Here is a 20,716-nt window from a genome sequence, read left to right on the forward strand (position 1 = left end):
AAAGGAATTGGGAGGGGACAAGCTAGAGGATGCAAACCAGAAAATGTCTCCTCACACAACTGAAGGCCCCTTGGCAAAGACCTTTCCAGAGAAATAGAGGATTTTGTGGTCAATAGCATACACTTTTGCAGGCACTAAGAAGGCGATGTTTTATTTGGATTGACCAGGGGAGAGCCTTTTTAAGTTCCTCGCCTGTACCATTTCAAATACATTCATTGCAGCCTGAGCTGGGCCGTCTAAACTCAACGGGGGCCCAACAGCTGATTTGGAATCTCTGAGCTGATTCTCTTTGGTTGAAATGGAGTTACAGCTCCCCCTTCTGGGAGCTAAAGTGCCATCCAGCCCCAAAAAAGCATGCATGGAAAAGGCTCTATTGCAGATGGGCCCAAATCCCCATGTTTTGTTCTCAGTGCTCATCTGCACCCCAAAACGAGCATCTAGGAGACTGGGAGCACACTTTTGCATGGGCCTGATTCTGACTTTTCAACGGCCTTTCATAGGACTTTGTATTTCCCTTCCCTGGGACTATGAGTCCCAGTCTTTGAGTGGGTAATGCCTTTATATAGGAGAACACAATTGAGTGTGGAGGTTGCAATTCTCTTTTGGGGAATATAGCAAGTAAGAAAGGTTTCTGGATCTCTGTGTGTATGAATGCATGTATGCACGTGTGCTTGCACATTCTTCTGTGACTGCAATATATATATAATTGTATAGGGGTAAGATTCTCACTAATATAAAGAAATTAATTTGCCTGAAGTATTTGCATTAGAGGATGGGTGTACACTTTGTTCTCTGGAAAGCAAAGCATTCCTTAATAAAGAGCTCAGGTACAGTCCAGATGCTCTGCTGGATTCTGTCTACCAGTCATAGGTCATAGTCAATATTGGGTCCCTGCCTATGTGTAATTTCTAGAGGCAGTGGAGAAAGAATGTATGTTCTGTGTGTGTGTGCATGTGTGTGTGTGTGTGTGTGTGTGTGTTTGTCTGTCTGTCTGTCTATCTGCTTGTCTGTCTGTATAGAGGGGAGAGTGATTGGGGCATTGGACCCTTTCTTTCCGGTGTCACGTTTCCAGATGGAGCAGCTTTGAAATGCATCTCTGAAATGAGAAGTTTGGTGAGAGGAGACAAGCAATTGTCTTGCATGGGAGCATAATGGCAGCGTAGGGGTGGAGAGCAATATGTAGTCCCTGGGCAGTGTGGTGGAGTGGAAAGGACATTGATCTGGGGGCCAGGCATCATAGGTTCTAGCCCTGGGTCCATACCACCAACCCGCTAGAGAAGGTTGGGGAATTCTCATCTGGGCCACAGAGTCCTGCCTGTCTGCCCTTTAATATTCCTTCCAACTTCAATTGCCTATGAATTGAAAAAGAGAGAAAATGAGAACAGTTCCTAACATGGGGTCTCCTCCTCTGCCTTCGTACCCCCCATCCAAAATGAACTAAGGAGCTCTGCTGTGACATGAGTTTCCCGAAGCAGAATCCTTGTGGCTGTGTGAAGGCTTCAGCCAGAGGTATCAGCCTCTGGCCAGAGAATGGTGTGTCTGCAAGCGCCTGCAGGTAACACCATCTCCCACCTGCCAGGGCAGGTTCCTGCAAACACGTTTGCTTTTATCTTTCCCCAGAAGAGCCATATATATACATATATATAAATTTTTTTAAGACAAGTATATTTCTGCTTTTATTTTCCCCAAAAGGTCTTTTCAGTGGCCCCTTTCCAGATAGGGTGGACAAGAGGCTATGTCCCAGCATCTCAGCCCTTGTCCTCCCCTAGCCTCGCTGCCTGAGAGCAGAACGGCTGCCTCTTACCTTGGGAAAGTAACAGCTGCTGAGTCTGGAAGCCATGCTAACAGCAGTAAAACTCAGCATTTTTGCTGAGTAGGGCAAGCCTTTAGGAGGCAGCCAGGAATCAAATCAATGGCCGGCCCCAGCGTCCAAGCCCAGCAGGACCTAGCCAGGGTGGCCAAGGGACTTACCTAGAGACCCTCCTAGGAGGTAGAGGAACAGGAAAGAGGGACTTGAACTGTTTTCCTTGCTGAGCTGCTTCCCACCACCCCTGTGCCCTTGGCCGCGTTTTAGAGCCAATCAAGAGATGTGAGGTGCAAATCCACAGCAGTTTAAGTCAATTACTGCCACATTCTGCCATGAGTTCCCCACCCACAACCAGTTCCAAATTGTAGGTCTCCCTCGGTATGGAACGACACACTCACACACCACACACACACACACACACACACACACACACACACACACGCTACAGCTCTGCCTTCTCTGGGTATCCTCCTAACTCCAGTGGAGCCATGAGGAGGCACAGTTTAGGAAGAGATTCTCTTGGGGCTTCCCAAGCCTGTCTGACATGGGGAGGGAAGGAAGAACCGGTCTTAGGGAAGTGCCCCATCCATCTCCTTCCATATTATCCAGAGCTGCCCCCAAATGAAATTTCCTCTGCAATCCTGTGTAACTATGAAGAATAATCAAGTCCCTGAGGACTCTTTCTCCTTTCCCTTGAGGGGGATCCATGCAAACTTGCCCGGATCCTCCCCAAAAGCAGCAGAAACAGGAGGTTCTGTTATGCTGTTATGATTACAGAGAGGCAGAGTAGACTCTATCCCAGACTTGCCAAGCCCCAGATAAGGAGCCCACCGCTGACTTCTCCCTTTCTCTGTAACCCACTACCCAGTGACTCCGAATTCCCATCAGAATGCTGGAGTCTGCCCAGTGTAGAATTTAAAGAGACAGCGTCTCATTGCCTCAGGGTTTGGTCATTTCTCTTTCATATTAAACGGTGAGTCCATGTGTAGCAGGTCTCTATCGTTTGGAGGAATTTTCCTTCAAGGGTACCAATATTGGGCTAAATAAGGTGCCATCCTTATCCCCATAATCCTCCCCAAAGCCCAGAGCGCCAAGAGGAAGTCCACAGCGGGTTTCCCGATGGCTACGTGATCCTATAGTAAGGATCTCATTCCGTGTAAGCTGGAGAGATCTAATTAAAAAGACACATAAGCGCACACATACAAACACATACATACAAAATATGCACACACACATCGCGCCTTAAGTAGGTTATAGGATCTCTTTTCACCTCCCCTGCACATACACACACACACACCACAAACACACGCATCAAACGCTAACGACGCCGCACACGCAAACACACACTAGCACCACATCAAGTTCCCACCATGGTACACACGTCGGGAGCGCGCGAGGAGCACACACGCCACTTACTAAAACCCGCATTTAACCCTTTGCGCCCCAGAATACTGAGACGCCCCCCCCCGCCCCCGCCCGGCAACCCGAGAGGACTTGGAAGCTGGGGGCGGCCGAGGGAAGAGCGAAAGGGTGCCGGGAGGGGGAGGGGTGGGGCGGGCGGGGGCACCCCGAATGCGGTCGGGGGCCATCACCAAGGGCAGCGGGGCTGCCGGGCGCTGCGCCCGCCGCCGCCTTACCTGGAGTCAATGTCCGTCTTTGGCGGAGAGCTGCGGGCGGACGCTTTTTATTCGGCTTGGTGGGAACTTGGAAGAGCCCTGCGTCCAGCTCGCATACCGGGAACGGCGCGGGGACTGCAGGCGTGGGGGTACCTGGCTCCTAGCAGCCTGGCTCATACTCAGCCGTAGAGTCCCCTTCGCTGGTCCCGAGGACAGGCATGAATCCCGGCTCCGGAAGGCGGTCACTACTCCCTCTGCCTCCCGGCTCTCTCGCTCTCGGTCTCTCCCTCTCGCTCGCTCCTTTTCTCCCTCTCGCTCGTTCGCTCGCCTGAGCTTTCCTCCTCCTCTCGCGCCAGATCAGTTCGCAGCGGTGGGGACCGGGAGCGAGGCGGCTGGCGAATGGAGAGGGAAGTCCAAGTGCGCCGCGGTCTCCGGGCGGGGAGCAGCGGAGGCCGGGCTACGCGGGGGGAGGGACTTACCCGGCGACGGGCGAAAATGAATGGGGGAGCGGCTGCCGGGGGTCGAGGAGGGAGGAGCCAAGGGCCGGGGTTTATTCTGAGGAGTGTTTTGTACATCTTTAGGCGGAGGAGGAGGAGAAGGGGGAGGAGGAGAGAAGAGAGGCCTCCTCCGGGGGAGGGGCGGCCTGGGTGGGCTCAGGGTGAGCCATTGGGGAGTCTCGTGGGTCTGGGGATAGGGTGGCGTGCCTCCGTGTATGAGCGCCCAAAGGGGCTGTGTGTGGGGTGTCTGCGCAAACCTTGCATCGTGATGTTCTTAAGCGTGTCTGTAGCTGCGTGCGTCGCGAGTATCTGAGTGTTTCTGGGTATGCGGGTGCTTGTGTGTCTCTATCCGAGTGTGATTCTGTCTGGGGAGATGCCCATGTGGGTCCGTTTGTATGTGTGTGCCTCTCTATGGGTATTTAAGACTGTTTGTTTCTCTATGTGTGTAGGCATGAGCCCACGTAACCACCCAGAATTAAGCAAGTGCTTCTTTACCTGGGCAGGATGTAGGAGTAAAAAGCTGAGGGGAGCAAAGTTCTCTCGATACCACCAGAGGCAGGGAAGGGGCGAGGGTACAGAGGCCAAGGCATTATTATAGAGAACCAAAAACTCCGAATATAGCCTGAGATGCAGGCTGGGGTTGCTGTCAAGAGGCCTCTCCCTGACGCGGAAAAGAAGACCAGCACACGATCTGAATTCTCACAAAGTGCCTATTCTGTATGTTTGCTTACTTTGCTTTCTTTTTTTGTTTAAACCAAATCAGTAATGAAGATTCCTAGTCCCTGGAAGCTTAGGCAAGGGTCAGTAGCATGAACCACCAGATGGAGGGGCAGGGAGCAATAAGGAAAAAGTAATGAGAAATTTAAAGGAACCCAGATTCATAAAAGCATAGGCTCTAGAGGGGTTAGAATCCTGTAGCTATGTGATCTTGGCCAAACTACTTACCTCGTAAGCCTAAATTCCTCATCTGTATAATAGGATAATATAACTACGTATCTAACATAGTTGGTGTAAGACTTAGATGAGTTAATGTATGTAAAAGCCATCTGAATACTCTCCAGCACCTAGTGAGTGCTCAAAGCATGTTATCTGTAATTATGATTGCTATTGTTATTAATGTTATTAATATCCAAAGGGCGATGGGAGAGAGATGTGATAACTAGGGAGGCCTAGAAGGATCTAGGGGCTAGTGAATTAATCAGAGGAAGAGGAGTCTTGAAACAAAATGGAAGAGAAATTCTTGAGTGAGGAATTGAGAACTTGAGAAAAAAAATTATTTGTCAGGGAGAGAGGAAAAAAGAGAGGAGGAGAGAGAGAACTAACCAAAATGAGCCTGGGTTTCAGCAGTGCAGGACTGAGGAGAGCAGGGAGAGAGGAGGGGAGCGGTAGCCAGTTCAAAGTTCCTCTCTGCTTCTCCTCCACTCTAATCCAAGTCAGCGGTAGTCAGCACCATGGACAGCTCTCCAGCCGCTGACCAAGAGAGCGAATTATCTCGGCCTTGGTGGAACCATCTCCCTTTTTGCTTGGGCAATTTTCTTCTTCCATGGGCTTCTGGCCCAGGCTCAGATCCTGGGCAGTGGTTCTTGAGACAGTTCTGACTTTGATTCTGACCACAAAGAAAGACACCACACACACGGCTTCTTGCATCTGTTTCAGTATGCAGCCCCAGGTTGCTCTCTCGTATTCCTTCCTCTCTCTTTTCTTCATTCTCTCCTGCTTTTTTCTTGCTGTCTCTTTCTACCCCATCGCTTCCTTTATCCTCTGTTTCTCCATCATGCCCCAGCTTGGATATGCCTCCTTGAATGAGAGTAGGCAACAGCAGCCCTGCTGGGAATGCAATTCTGAAATCAGTCTGAAACAACCTAGTTAGGCAGCTTTAAAGGAGGACCAAGGTACAGACTGATTCCTCTTAGCTCTTCTTTCTTAATCGGTCTCCCAATATGGGCTGTGGTCCAGATGCCTTAGAAAGAGGGGACTTAACATTATGAAATATTTTCCTGTCTTCCTCTCTACCTCACACTGAGTCAACATTTCCCTCAGGAAACACAGAACCCTTCCCAGCCCCAACTACAGTTAGATAAAGAGAAAGAGAAGAAGAAGAAGAGAGAGAATTTATGAACTTTTACCATGCACCAGGCATTTCATTTGGGGCTTCCCTATATTTTCTTTTGTAATTCTCAAAATGCTATGGGGTATGCTATAGGTAATACCATCCCATTTTTACATAATAGGAAATTGAAGCTTGGAAACTTTCGTAACACACCAAGGTAGAGCTGGTAAGTGATGGAATTAGGAATTTCACACTCAAGTCTAACTCCAAAATCTTTACCATGTCCTCTGGAAATAATGGGGAAGCTTTGGGGTGATTGGAAGAGCTTAGAATGTAATGAGGTCCCTGCACCCAACCCTAATTATCAATTTAAATGGCTGAGACCACTGCATCTTCTGTGCCAATTAGGTACTATCAGATCTTGTCCCTAGAGGAGGAGGTGACCGCTTTGCATGGATAGATTTAAGACTCATCAAGCCTTATGGTTTCTAAGTTTTGAATAAAACTCCAACCTTTCTAGGTCTTAGTTCATTTGCATTTGGCTCTGTTTAGCTTCCATGTTTCTATGAAAAAAGGCTAAGAGGGCCATTTAAAAAAGTCTCCAAAGACTCCTTGGTCATCAGAAAAGTTCTCAGTGTGAAGCATTCCTAATGACTTATGGAGAAAGCAATTGGAACCATATGGATAACATTTCTGCAGAAATACACATGGGTGGGAAAAGGTTTAGAGGCCAAAAATATATTTCTTTTTTTTCTTCTTTGCCAAAGAAAGAACATTTAAGGCAGCTTGAGATATGTGAGAAATGTCTTGTTCTTTCTTTGGGGTGGGTGTTGGTGAGCAGCTGTTTGCTATTTCCACTGAATTTACCAAGGGCTTGCATGGGGAGGAGGTGCCAAAGGATCAGGGTAGACTTAAGAAAGAACTTCCTGTATGTAGATCTTGGGTGATAGTAGAATGGGACTTTTTTCCAAGGACATTTAATGAGACAATGTGATGGTTCCTTTTTACTCCCCCCAGCATGATGTTTTGATAAGCATTAGATCATACTTTTAAGAGTCACAGACCCTTTTGAGAATCTCACGATTGCTATAGATGCTCTCTGTTGTGAAAAGTGTATTTACAGAAATGTCCACAAAATTTTGCATGCAATTTCATAGAATCCTTCTTTGCCAATCTCATTCATAGATGTCTATACCTGGATCCCAGCTTTAGAACCTCTAAAGTACATGACTTTTCTGGTCTCCAGCCTAACCTTAGATTTTATAGGTTGCTTCATGTAGATCTGAGCTTAAGAAATTGGAGGGGCTGGCCTAGTGGCATAGTGATTGGGTCCGTGTGCTTTACTTTGGCAGCACGGGGTTGCCAGTTCAGATCTTGGGCATGGACCTACACACCACTCATCAAGCCGTGCTGAGGCAGTGTCCCACATAGAAGAACTAAAAGGACGTACAACTAGGATATACAACTATATACTGGGGCTTTGGGGAGAAAAAAAGGAAGATTGACAACGGATGTTAGCTCAGGGCCAATCTTCCTCAAAAAAAAACAAAAAACAAAAAACAAAGAGTTTTTAAAAAAAGAAATTGGAAAGGGGAAGTCAACAGAAAAATCAAAAAGCAGGTAAACAGCCTTTTTTCTAGAAACAGACAAGAAATATAGATGAAAGTACAACTTGCCCCACCTTAAATAAAGATGAGATTTAGTCCTGTTTGTGCAGGACTCTGAGCCACCTGCTGCTGCCTCAAAAGCTTAAGTTTGCTACTCCTGTCAAATCTCAAAGGAGTTAAAATCCCTTAATCTGGGGTGCTTCGGGTTCAGAACAGACTGAAAAACTGCAGAAGAAAGCCCACATTTGTTAAGCGCCTACTGAATGTGAGGTTGTGTAAAAGATTCAGAAATAAATATCTTCCCTGGACTCTGTCTTCTAGGAGTCTGAAGTTCACTGCTGAGCCATACTTATCCCTAAATAATCACAATGCACCAAGAATGTAGCTGGCATGTGCAGGGTCTATAGGAAATGTTGCAAGAGCTAAGAGGAGGGAAAGTTTGCCTCTGTATGAGGTACAACATTTTGCGCCTATCAAGAGCTATTTTTATTTTGTTTCAAAAGCAGTTTAATTAATAAGAACTAATATTTATTGAGTGATCTCTATGTATGAGCAACATTAAGGCGTTCCATGTCTTTCATCTAGGTGTTTATGAGCATCTTCTAATTGAATAAAAATGCCATATGCCATTTAGTGTTCTCTCTCTCTCTCTCTCTCTCTGACTGTCTGTCTCTCTGTCTCTGTCTTTCCCCCTTCCTCTTCTCCATTCCACTCTCAAACCTCCTGAGGTGATATGCTTTAAACACAACTCTTATCCCTCATTCTACTTATCCAAATCCTGGAGGATGTTTAATTGCATACCAAAGTACCAAAGTCAGAACTTTTCTGTCCAGAATTCAATGTCCTCCATCATTTGGCCCCTGTGTTCTTTGCTATCTTATTTATACCTACTTATCACCCCTGTACCTTCTCTGTTAGCAAAAATTAACTGCTCACTGGTTCCTGGTCCCCAATGCCCCTCTGTTTGTGCCCTAAATTAGATTATCCCTGTACTGCCATATCTTTTCCTCCCAAGCAAGTCTTCACTTCTGCATGACCAAATCTGACCCTTCCTTAAATAGTTAGTTCACATGCCGTATCCTCTACCAATTCAGTTAGGATAAAACACATTTTAACATGAGGTGTACAAGGCTGTGCATGATCTTTCTCTCTAATATCATGTCTCCTCCTTCACTCCAACCACACTGGCCCCCTTCCAATCACTAGAGTTGACAAAGTGCCCCAGGAGTGCAAGCTTTCCCTCTGTTAAAAGGCACTTTCCATTACTAACCCAGTCCTGCTCACCCTCTAAGTATAGGGTAAATGTCACTTCACTGACCGCCCCAGACCAAGGCAGGTCCTCTACTTATCAGTTCTTTCATTACCCTTAGTGTCTCCTTCATAACATGTATCATCATTGCAATTTCACAGTTATTGGTGACATTATTTGTTTAATATATGTTTCCTGAGCTAGAACAAAAACTCAAAGGCTATCTTCAAAAGATATCTTCATGATGAGACCTTGGTACATAAGAATACAGTGAACATGTATTAACCATGCCCTATGTCCCAGGAGCTGCTCCGTGAGTTTCACAAATATTTTTTCATTTAGTCCTTCAAATAGTCCTGTGATATCAGTACTGTTATTCTGATTATAACCCCCATTTTCAGATGAGAAAAACTGAGTAGGTAAAACAAATTGCCCAATATCACATACCAGAACCAGGATTCAAACTCAGGTCACCCTGCTACAGAAGCCAAGCCCATAGTCACTGTGCTGCCTAGGCCTTCACGTGGGAGGAGCCCAGTATATATTTACTGAATAAAGAGGAGTTCTTCATAAGCGCTTCAATCTTTAAGTATATTGATGCTCTTCACTTTCAGCCTTTTAGCTGCTTATTTGCATGTGTGAGTCTTGATCTTGGTATCCCCAGCTATTGGCTGTGTTCTTTCAGTAAACACACTGATATTCTGGAGCCATGCCATCACCTACTAATGCCTTGACCAAGGAGTTGCACCCTTCCTGGTCTCCCAACAGGCTCTCCAGCCACAGGAATGGATGTATTTGGACATAAGTACATGCAGACTGGTTTTGCTAAACATGCCCAACTTTCTCTCCCTCTCCCATCTGTGTTGCCCAAGTTCCAGCTTCCTTAGGCCTGAGCTTGCTCAAGCCATTACCCTGGTGACATATGATTTCTAAAAAGGGTTTTAGAAAAGGTGGCCAGAAAAATACTATCCTATTGGCTCAGACTCAAGGGCTATCCCTACTGCAAATTTCAATATTCTACTTAAATTAATAATCCAGCATACATAAGCCGTTTTGAAATCTCAGATACTTTCTCCCTTGTTCTGCTTTGTTTTTTGGAACCCTATTTTTTGCAACGACTGAAAGATGAAGTAGGCACAGCAGGTAGCCCCACTTCACGGAAAAGAAAACAGGTCCAAGGACTTAGCATGACTTGCATAAAGATAACACTTTGTAATGATGGGCCTGAGACTTGAACGCAGGTATTCAAACTCACCGAGGCTGGTGTACTGATTCTCTTTATTTCTCTGTTCAACACTGTTTCGGTGCTTTAGTGATCAGTCTATTCCACTCTATTCTCTCTTGGCACCTCCCTCTTTCTAATAAGACTGCCCTACCCCGGCTGTCCCTCTCCGCCACATTCCACTAGGGGGAGCCCTACATAGGCTATTGGTAGCATTTGCCTCACCTCCATTTTTCTCTTCCGCCAGCAGCACCTTTATTTTCCTTTGGGAAACCACCCTTTTAAGTCTCTCAGTCCATTTGGGTCTAGAGGTACTGATTCTACCCCCTGGCTTTAGGGCACAAGACCAAGGCTGGCTAGTCAGAGTGTCCTATCCCAATGGTCACTGTGATTGGTTTAGAGATGGTATTGACATAGATTGGTACAATCAGAGTCAGCCCCAGAACATTTACTGAACCCGTTATTTCAAAGTGTTCCTAAAAAACAAAATAATAATAATGGACATACTTAGCTGGTAGAATCCAAGCCTGGAGTTCTGGCTATTACCTTTGCCACCACAATGAGGAGGCCTGACTGGGAATGAAGGCAACATGGAGGAACACTTAATCACAAAATAGATCCAGAGATGTCTGAAGTCACAGACAGACACTTGATCCTATGAGCCAATAACTTTCCTTTCTATTTAAGACAGTTTGATTTGGGTTTTTGTCACTTGCTACCAAAGGTATCCTGACTAATATAGCATTATAAATCAGGGTGATTGAGTTTTAGACACAGAAATTTGAAGCATTTGATTTACGGAGACCAGAAGTAGAGTAGAGAGATGAACCTGGAGCCAGGTGAAGAACCATTAATTCAGTTCTGTTTCTATTAAGCCCTGTGCCCCAGACAAATCAAGTCTATTTTTCCTTTTGAGCCATATGTTCTTGACTTATGTGGTAAACAGAATTCTAAGTTGACCCCCAGTGACCCATGCCCTTGAATAATCCCCTCTCCTTTGAGTGTGGTAGAAGCTGTGAATATGATGAGGTATCTCTCTAATGATTATGTTATATTTTATAGCAAGGAACAATGGGCAGTCTCTAGGAGCTGAAAGTAGTCCCTGACTGACAGCTAGCAGGAAAACAGGAACCTCAGTCCTACAACCACAAGGCAATGGATTCTGCCTACAACCTGTGAGATCGGAAGACAACACCAAGCCCCAGACCGCAATCACCACCCTAACCGACCCCTTGATTTCAGTCTGATGAGATCTTGAGTGTTGGATCCAGTCACTCCATGCCTGAACTTCTGACCTACAGAAACTCTGAGACAATAAATGTGTGTTTTTTAAGCCATTAAATTTGTGGGAATTTGTTTCACAGCATAGAAATTAAATGTAATTTACAAATTAGGTAATTTATACCTAATTAATAAATTTGGATCAGATCATCTCTACAGTCGTCCCTTTCAGCTCTGACATTGCATGATCAGGTGGAAATACCTGCTGGTGCTATATATCTGGATATTCCTACACTACATATCAACCCCTGATAGCCTACCTCATGTCCATTTATGAATACCTCCCAGGCTAGAGAATGAGAAATCCCTCCTGCTCAACTTGCAAAACTATCCCATCCAGTGACTTCTTTTTTATATGAAGCCTTGCCCTGTTGATGAATAATTTTGAAGTTAATCACATCTGGATAAACCTGATTATTGGGGATGGGGGATGTGAAAATGAATTCACATTTGCCCCACAGCTTCCTCCCAGTAAAACGGTCTTCCAATCCGGTGACATCATTTTTTCTGAGATGTGAATAAACACTAATTATTTTCATGTCAGTGAGCATAATAGATACGAGAAATAGAGCTTGGAGTCAAAACTATTTGGGCCCAAATCTAGCATCACCACATCCCAGGGAGACACATAGTGAGCCTTACCAGGAATCTTACACACATAATGTTAACCCCTCCACGCCTCGATGTTCTCATTTGGTAAATGGAGATCCAATAACTTATCCAGAACTGATTTATTGAGCATGTTCTCTGAGCCAGACATCTGGTCTATAGCAGTGAACAGATCATTCTCCTTGGGAACATATAGTCTCATTAGGTTGTAACACTTATCCCAATAAGGTTGTTGTAACAATGAAATGAGATAAGCATTTACCATGAAGCCTGACAATGGGCATCATGCTTAGAGGTGTTATACCTCCAAATAGGAATCATATAATTATTAATAACAGCACTTATTGAACACTTACTTTGGGCCAGGCATTTCTCTAACTGCTTTCCATGTATTAACTCATGTAATTGTCACAAAAATCTCATTAGCTAGATGCTATGATTATCATCCTCAATGAGAAAAGAATGAGTAAATATCAAACTAAGATTTAAATTCATGTAGTTGAACTCACAATTCAGTGCACTTAACCATGACTTTCTACCGCTTCCAATTATATGTCTTTAAAGCAAAAGAGATGAAACAGGGCAGAGAGTTTTTGTTTGTATGTTTGTTTTTCCAACGGTGAAACCTTCTCCAGATCCCAGTTGAATATGCCACCTCCCATACATGACATAGTAGCAAGTTACCATCTGGTCAAGTTACCATCTGACCAAGTTACCATCACTGATTGGGTTAGATAAAATGACATCACTAGTACAGCTGTTTTTCTTTGTTGTTTTTATTTGCCTCTTGTTTCATGTTTATAATGTTCCAGAAAGTTTGCTAAGTGTTTCACAAATATGTTTTAATTTAATAAACTATGTAAATTAAAATAAACTTCAAAAAGGCTGTGAGTCACACATTATCTATGGCAACAGAATCCTGGCTCATACCTTGATGAAGAAACTGATGAAAATGAAGCATAGATGAAGAAACAGGCTCTGAGAGGTAAAATCATTTGCTTAGGAACACACAGCTAGCAAAGGCTGAAGTTTGGCTTAAAACCCAACACGGTAAGTCTGTGTTCTTTTTTTTTTTTTTCCCCTCCCCAAAGCCCCAGTACATGGTTATATATTCTAGTTGTAAGTCATTCTAGTTCTATGTGAGCCGCCACCACAGCATGGCAACTGACAGACGGGTGGTGTAGTTCCATGACCGGGAAGCGAACCCGGGCCACCCAAGCAGTGAGCCCCCAACTTTAACCACTAGGCCATCAGGGCTGGCTCAAGTCTGTGTTCTTAACTGCTGTGCTCTTCTGTGCTCAGGAATTCTAGGATGCACTTTTACAAACTGTAACACCAAGACTGCAAGCCTCATCTACTTGAGTCCAAAGTGATATCAAACTGGCAGATAAATATATCTTTTTGTCACTGTTTATAATTGTGTCCTGTTGCAATTATCTTGAGTTTAGCTGGCTAATCTTTATTTTGTTTCAAACTACCAGATATTCTTAGATTTTCAATATCTCTTAGATAAATCTTAGATAAATGTAAATCTTAGATTTTCAATATCTCTTGATATCCCCTTGGTGTTACCTCTTGTCCATCTCTTGCCTGGGTGGAGCCATTGCTAATCGATCATGGAACCCTCTCCCACAAAACTCCAAAACACTTCTTAGCACAGCCCTCTAGGCAACAACTACCAATCAATTAGATTTGTCATGAGAGATGAAATCTATGTGTCAGCCCTGCATGTTGTCTCCCTGAGACAGGTGAAGACCCTCTGTAGATGTTAGAGATAAAAGCATACCTGTCTGATGGCAGGATCAAATAGAAAGAATTATCTTAACTGTGAATTAAGGATATCTTTACCTTTCTACTTTGAAGGTCAAGCACCGTGTAACTTTTATCATTCTCTGTGTTTTATTACAGATGTCAGCACAGAAAATTGTTTACGGAGCCTGGGTCCCTGCTGCTGCTTATGTGAAATACAATATTTATGAAATCCAGACATATTTGTAGATATCAAACCCTCTTTCACTGATATGTGGGCACTGCAGTCTTTACTAGGGACAGGTATCCCAAGAAACAAATTAATGTCTGTTTAGTTAAACAATTAGAGGGTAAACAAAGCCATGGTTAATGAATTTAGTCATTGTTCTTCTCTGCTAGGACATTTGCCTGTATTAGATCTTGCTAATAATAACACTGTTAAATAATCAGACCATGATACAACTAAGCCTTACAGTTTTCCTTGCTAATCATCTTGCAGGATCACTACACACTCCAGGGGGCTACAGCAACTTCAGACAGGCTTTGAACAGGAGTAGTTAATCAAACTTGCTGTATCAATTAGCACTCTCTTGCTTATAAATGACACGAAACTCACATGAAACTGATTGAAGCAGAAAAAGAAATTTGTTGGATCGAGTAGCTGAAAAAAACAGATGTAGAACTTGCTTCAGGTTTGGCTCCATGTTGTCAGGACCCATCCTGCTTCTCTCAGTTCTTTCTCCCTCGGGGTTGGCTAAGCGCTCAGGCGGACTTTCTCTACACATAGCTGGAAGACGAATGTTAAGTGCTCCCAACAGTCCCAACCAAAGTTCTAAGATTGTGCCCAACTGGCTGTGATAGGATTGTGTTCCCTTCACTGAATCTCCATGATAGTACTCTTATGCTCCAAACCCAGGGAGTGACTCAACATCACCTCAACTGATGGGTTCAGGGAAAAAGTGGCTCCTCTGAAGAAAATTGTGATGCTATTACTAGAAATATGGAGAAGAGATAAGTGCTATAAAAATAACCAATGTCCACATCAACAATGCATTTGACCCTAATCACATCTCCCAGGAAAATGCACACACCAGTAATTTTAAATGTTAAACAAATTTTAAAACTTTCACCTGAAAAGCACTGGGTGAAGATCAGGATATTCACCTTCACCACACTTGTGTGACCACAGTCATCTCTTAGAACTTCTATCTTCATCTTCAGCACACAGATAATGTTTTTATTATATCTTTCTCAGGGTTGTTTCAGAATCCCAGAACACTTTATCAGAGAGATTCTTAAATACTGCTGAACCTTACACATTTTACAATTCAATAATCACAGGCAATTTTGAAATATTTTAATGATGTTATTACACATCACCAAAGATAGTAAAAATTGATTTTCTTTTTTTAAATTTACATGCCCAAAATCATAAGCACCACAAAGAACAGGAGAAAGTGCATGTGATTAGGAAAAGGAAGCTAGAAATGCTTTTTTTTAATTGCCTCTTTTTCCTGGCTCCACTAGACTACAGAGCATAATTCAGGTATCTATGTATTGAAAATATCAATAAAACAATTAGCAATAACCTGCATATGGCATTTTCCCACTCTTTGATCTCTATCAGTAGCTTTAATATATTGGTTTCTTTAAAGTACGTGGATGGCCATGTCTAATCAATATGTTGAGAGATTATGAAATCAGTGTGTAAAAGGAAAGAACCCAAGAATTAAATCCAAAGGCCCATGTTCACCTTGTGGCTTTTCCTCTCATTCAACAGCGTGCTCCTGTGACAGTTAATTTTATATGTCATCTTAACTGGGCCACAGGGTGCCCAGATATTTGATCAAACATTCTGGGTGTTTCTGTGAGGGTGTTTTTGGATGAGATCAACATTTAAATCAGTAAACTGAGTAAAGCACATGGCCCTCCCTAATGCGGGTGGGCCTCATCCGGTCAGTTGAAGGCCTGAATAGAACAAAAAGGCTGTCTCCCCATCCCCTCAGTAAGAGAGAATTCTTCCTGTATGACAACCTTCCAACTGGGACGTCAGCTTTTTCTTGCTGGTTTTATATATATACATATAATTGTATATATTGTATATAACATATTATATATAAAAGTTAATATATGTTATATATGTTATTATATATATATTTATATATCATAATTTCTGTTACTCTGGATAATCCTAACTAATATAGACTTTAAGGAAATTATTTGACCTTTGTGGGCTTCAGTTTTGAGATTGAACAAAAACATCTCAAAAGGGTCTTCCATCTCTGCCAACTGGTGAGTCTATGAGCTATGCTGTGTATTTGGGACCTAATTGCTATCTGGCAGCCTGCTGTAATACATCCAGGAGCAACAGAGCCAGGCGCAGGTGCAGTGCAAACTCTGCTGCCCAGGTCTCAGCTCTATGGCAACAGAATCTCAACTGATACATTGCTCTGATGAACTGAGCCTAAGGATGACAATGATCCGCTTTCTGTCCTACAAGATCATCTCCAACCTTCTAAAAGCTGGCTGGTAAAAGTAGGCACAAATCTCCTAAGATCCCATAGAGGTATTTAGGGTTAATATGTGAAATTAGCTATATCATAATACAGCATTATAGGAAAGGAGTTCTGTAGGTTATAAAGACGTGCACATAGTGGTAAAGAGTATCGTCTTTGGAACCAGATGAACATGGGTTCAAATCCCACCTCCGTTATTAGCCCAATTGGGCTTCACATCTCTGAGTCTCGCTTTCTTTATATGTAAAATTGACCTAATAATATTTAGCTTAGAGAACCAAATAAGGATTGAAAATATTACTGCTTGGCATAATGCCTGAGACACTTAATTCTCAATCCAGTGTATGATGAAATCAGCTTGTGTTATCTCATTGTCAAAGGAATTAAGTTTCAGAAAGTCGTTTGTAAATGGTAGATTCAGGATTAAAATCCAGAACCTAGAGCATCATCTGGCACAGAGCATGCATTCAGTAAATGTCTGTTGAGTGAGTGAATGAAAAAAACAACACACCTGGGTTCTCCAACGCCTAATCTAATCTTCTTTCTCCTCTTTCTTTCTGCATGCAAAAATATTAGAAATTCTAACAATAGTGAGCAATTAGAATATTTTTTTGCTTGGTGCATTAACCTGGATTAGGACAACTAGGCAAATGATGGAAAATATTCCCCTAGTATTTTTACCATGTACAGTGATCTTTGATCTAGTCTAGAGACTTGAGAGAAAATGTTATTTCATTGCTGGATGCGGGAGTCTCTTTTATTTTTAAAATTTTTATTGTTGTTGATGACATTTTTTAACAACCATCACTATTCTTATCCAATTTAAACTGCATAATTCTTCATACCTTAGTGAGCCTGCCAAATTTAGGATATGGTAGACTGAGCAAGGGTCTTACACACTTTTTTTTCACCATATACAGTGAGGAAGGTCAAGGGTATGAGAGAGAAGAGATACTTTTTTTTTTTACATTCACTGTGTTAAAAATAAAAATTACTTGCAAGTTGAAATGAACCTGGGAGCTGGAAAAAGGCCCAGTAAGTGCTCCAGCTCTGGCTAGTTCCCCAAATCCCTGAGAGGCCACCTAGTGTTGGCCAAGGTATGTCCTACCCGCTCTGCAAATCTTTGAAGGTAGCGGAGGAGTTCCCTGAGCAAAAGACCCTCCATTTCCCATTGATATTCTACAGACAAGACTTGCTGCAACCAAAGTCCCTTAGTCGATGAGCTAGAATCAGACTCAGTTCCTTGTTCCTCTTGCTGTTTTCACAAAATGCAGCTTGTGAGCTGGGAAGAGGCAGGGAGGTGTTTTTCCAACCCATTTTCAAGTGCTTGCAGCACGCATTATTTTCAAGCCAGAATAGTTATGCCCGTTCATCACAAGCTCAAACCCAGTTGAATGTGCTCCTGGAGAGCTGTGTTGATATTCCACTGCTCTCCAGGTCTCTAGTGGAATGAGAACTGCATTTCTCCTCTGCAAACAAATACCCCTCTAAGTGGTGATCCTCTTTGACTATGCCCAGAATTCATCGCACAAACATCTGTCTCTTGGGAAGTTGTCATCTCCCTTAGATAAGATCAGTGCGCCTCCACTGCCTGTTAAACTATCATATATCTGGACCCTTCCCACCGGTCTCTGCAGAAACACAGGGGAATCCAGACCCTTCCCAAAACTTCTGTGCTTGTAGAAATTCAAGGGCACCTTTTCTGCACATTAAGAGCTACAGAATTTCAGGATTAACAGGTTCAGCTGACACTATCTGTTCTAGGAGATCTTTGGTCTAGTCTAGAGATTTGAGATAAAACATTATTTCATTGATGACTGTAGAAGTCTCTATTTTATTTTTGGTTTTGATTTTTGTTGTTGATGATGATTTTTTTAACAACCATCACCATTCTCATCAAATTTAAACTGCATAATCCTCCATGCCTTAGTGAGCCTGCCAAATTTAGGATATGGTAGACTGAGCAAGGGTCTTATACACTTGGGCACATCTCCATTCATGCTGCACAAACAGAATCCCTTGGAATCCAACAGCAGCGCAACCCTTGAACATTGTTGGATTGTAAAAGGAGGGCAAATAGGGTTCTAATCTGGTCTGGCCCACTCTCTTCTCAGCTTTATTCATCTGAAGGACTGGGGATGCCTTTAAAAGTATCCATGGGGCACTGAATCAGGGCTAAAATGACCTTTGAAGGTCAAGACCTGCACTCTGTTCCATCCCATTTTCCATCTGATGTTTGAATCTCAGCTGTGGAGGATAGCTAAAATGATTAGAACTCCAAAACTGAGTTGGTATTATGGAGTGTTCCCCCAGGCCACTGAATGGTTGTTGTTACTCAAAAGCATCCAGTCCACAGAAAGGAGGAAAGTTGTCTCCTCTTGGACTAGTTCTTGGAAGTGGCAGCAGCTAGCCACATGTAGCTATTGAGAAACTGAAATACAGCTAGTTTGAACTGATATGCGTGTAAGTGTAAATTACACACCATATGTTGAAGACAGAGCAGGGAAAAAGAATGTAAAATGTCTATAATAATGTTTATATTAGTTATGTGCTGAAATGATGGTATTTTTGATATGAGTTAATAAAATGTTGCTATAATTAATTTCTTCCATTTCATTTTACTCTTTGTAATGTGGCTACTAACTGTTCCAAAGGATTTTGGAAGAGGGAATGGTCACTTTAGATGAAGGTAATAGAGTGATCTGATCCTGGGAGGGAAGAGCATCTTAGTCATGACCTTGTAGAATGAGCAGAAGATAAATAATAGATGCTAACTAAACACTCTCATGTTTATTCTCACGTTAATATCTAGAACAACTCTACGGTAACATCAAATAATTGCATTCTCATTTGAAATGTCAACCAACTGAGGCCAGTGAAGTTGAGGCGGTGTGCTAAAATCTAGCTACAAAAAATGGTAGCACTTGCAGCATAAACACAGGTCTTTCCACTGCCAAACCCAGGATCTTTCTTCTATACCAACCTGCACTTCCCTAAAATATATTAACTTACTATAGCCAGTGGGCTGAAGATTTTCAGTTCCGATTCTTCGTCTTCTCTTCTTATCTCCTTTTACCCATCACTCACAGGACTGCGAACAGGATTTAATATTGTTATTTTATTTACTACAACCATTTCTGGCACATGCACTCTGCTTGATACTGTACAAAAATAGCTTCCCCTTTGGGAAGAGAATGCTGGGTCTGTGCACCTCCATGTCTGTATCTGTGTTTACGAACCAGGCAGGGTAGAGGGAGATAGCAAGTTGGCTAAGTATGGCTCCAGGGGGAGTGGATTTCTGGCTGAGTTGATAATGGAAAATGGAGAATTTCATCTCCAGGTCAGTGACTGAATCTGGTCCAGTCTTTCACTGTCTGTTCTGTATGATTACTTGGTGGATAGAAGCTGGGATTTGGGCCTTCCCCCGAAAGATTACTATATTCTCCAAATGCTCTCCCTCCCTCCTTCTAGCTGAATTCCATGCCATTCTTTTAGGCCTACTTTCCCCCAAAAAACCTCTTCTTAATAATTGGAAATGAAAAGTTAATTCCCACTGACCTCACTTCTTCTCAGACCTGAAATGAGACAAAGAATAGGAGTAAGTGATATAGAAACACAGGATCAAATGTCATCTCTGTATACTCTAATACGGTTACTATCATCATCATTAAATAGTATTAATTTAATAAAATATCTTATGTGATTTGTTTTGGAAACTAAGGTTTTAATCATATTATGAAGGATTTTTGAGTTAATGGTAGATACTAGGCTGCTTGATAATGTTATCTATATATATATCTGGCATAAAGTGTCATTTTTCAAAGGATGAGACACAGTGGTGCAAAGAAAAGTTAATTATATTCAGAATGAGGAGAGTTGCATTTAAATCGGACTCTTCTATTTCCTTATATGGGATCTTAGGTGAGTCTCTTACCTATCTAAGCCTCAGTTTCCTTATGTATAAAATATAAATAATAACTTTGTTCTTTTTGAGCTGTCACATGTCAACTCAATAAGTTGGTTACCTTGCCTGTGCATGCCATGTTTCATACTATTTTATATTTGAGAGTAGTGGTCTCCAAGGTGGGTTAATATACATGTTAGAGATGCAAAGATAATTCACTATGAATTTTGAGAAGAAAATATTAGAATCCTATTTCTGTCTATTTTTCTCATCCTTCAGAGTTTATTTTTCTTCTGTATGTAGGTGATGACAAATATACTATATAGATATAGCAATGCATAACATTTATGAATAAATGCATTATGTATATAGAGAGTGTATGTTTATGATATTTTTACTCCTGGGGATGCACTATCAAAAGTACTGTCAAGACCACTGTTTTAAAAGGGCCCTTTAAAATTTTTCTAAGTCGTGGAAGTTGAAGAAGAGGAAAGTGAAAGTAACCGAACTAAACTAATTATAATGCAAGGTCATGCCTTAAAAGACAAATTTTAAAATTAATAAATCATATAGTTTTCATGCATCTCCCTCTTTTTTCATAATTTTAAA

At 42.5% G+C, this 20,716-nt stretch overlaps 1 protein-coding gene across 1 annotated transcript in view; it reads right to left on the reverse strand.

Moving 5' to 3' along the window:
• BRINP1 (BMP/retinoic acid inducible neural specific 1) overlaps window positions 1–3,835 on the reverse strand; it is a 174,069-nt gene extending 170,234 nt beyond the window's left edge. Inside the window, exon 1 of the mRNA XM_058523891.1 lies at window positions 3,445–3,835. The gene's annotated coding sequence lies outside the window, so the exon portion shown is untranslated. The remainder of the gene's footprint in view (window positions 1–3,444) is intronic.
• Between the last annotated feature and the right edge of the window lie 16,881 nt (window positions 3,836–20,716).

This window comes from Diceros bicornis, chromosome 28 (genome assembly GCF_020826845.1).
Source record: "Diceros bicornis minor isolate mBicDic1 chromosome 28, mDicBic1.mat.cur, whole genome shotgun sequence".
NCBI lineage: Eukaryota > Metazoa > Chordata > Mammalia > Perissodactyla > Rhinocerotidae > Diceros > Diceros bicornis.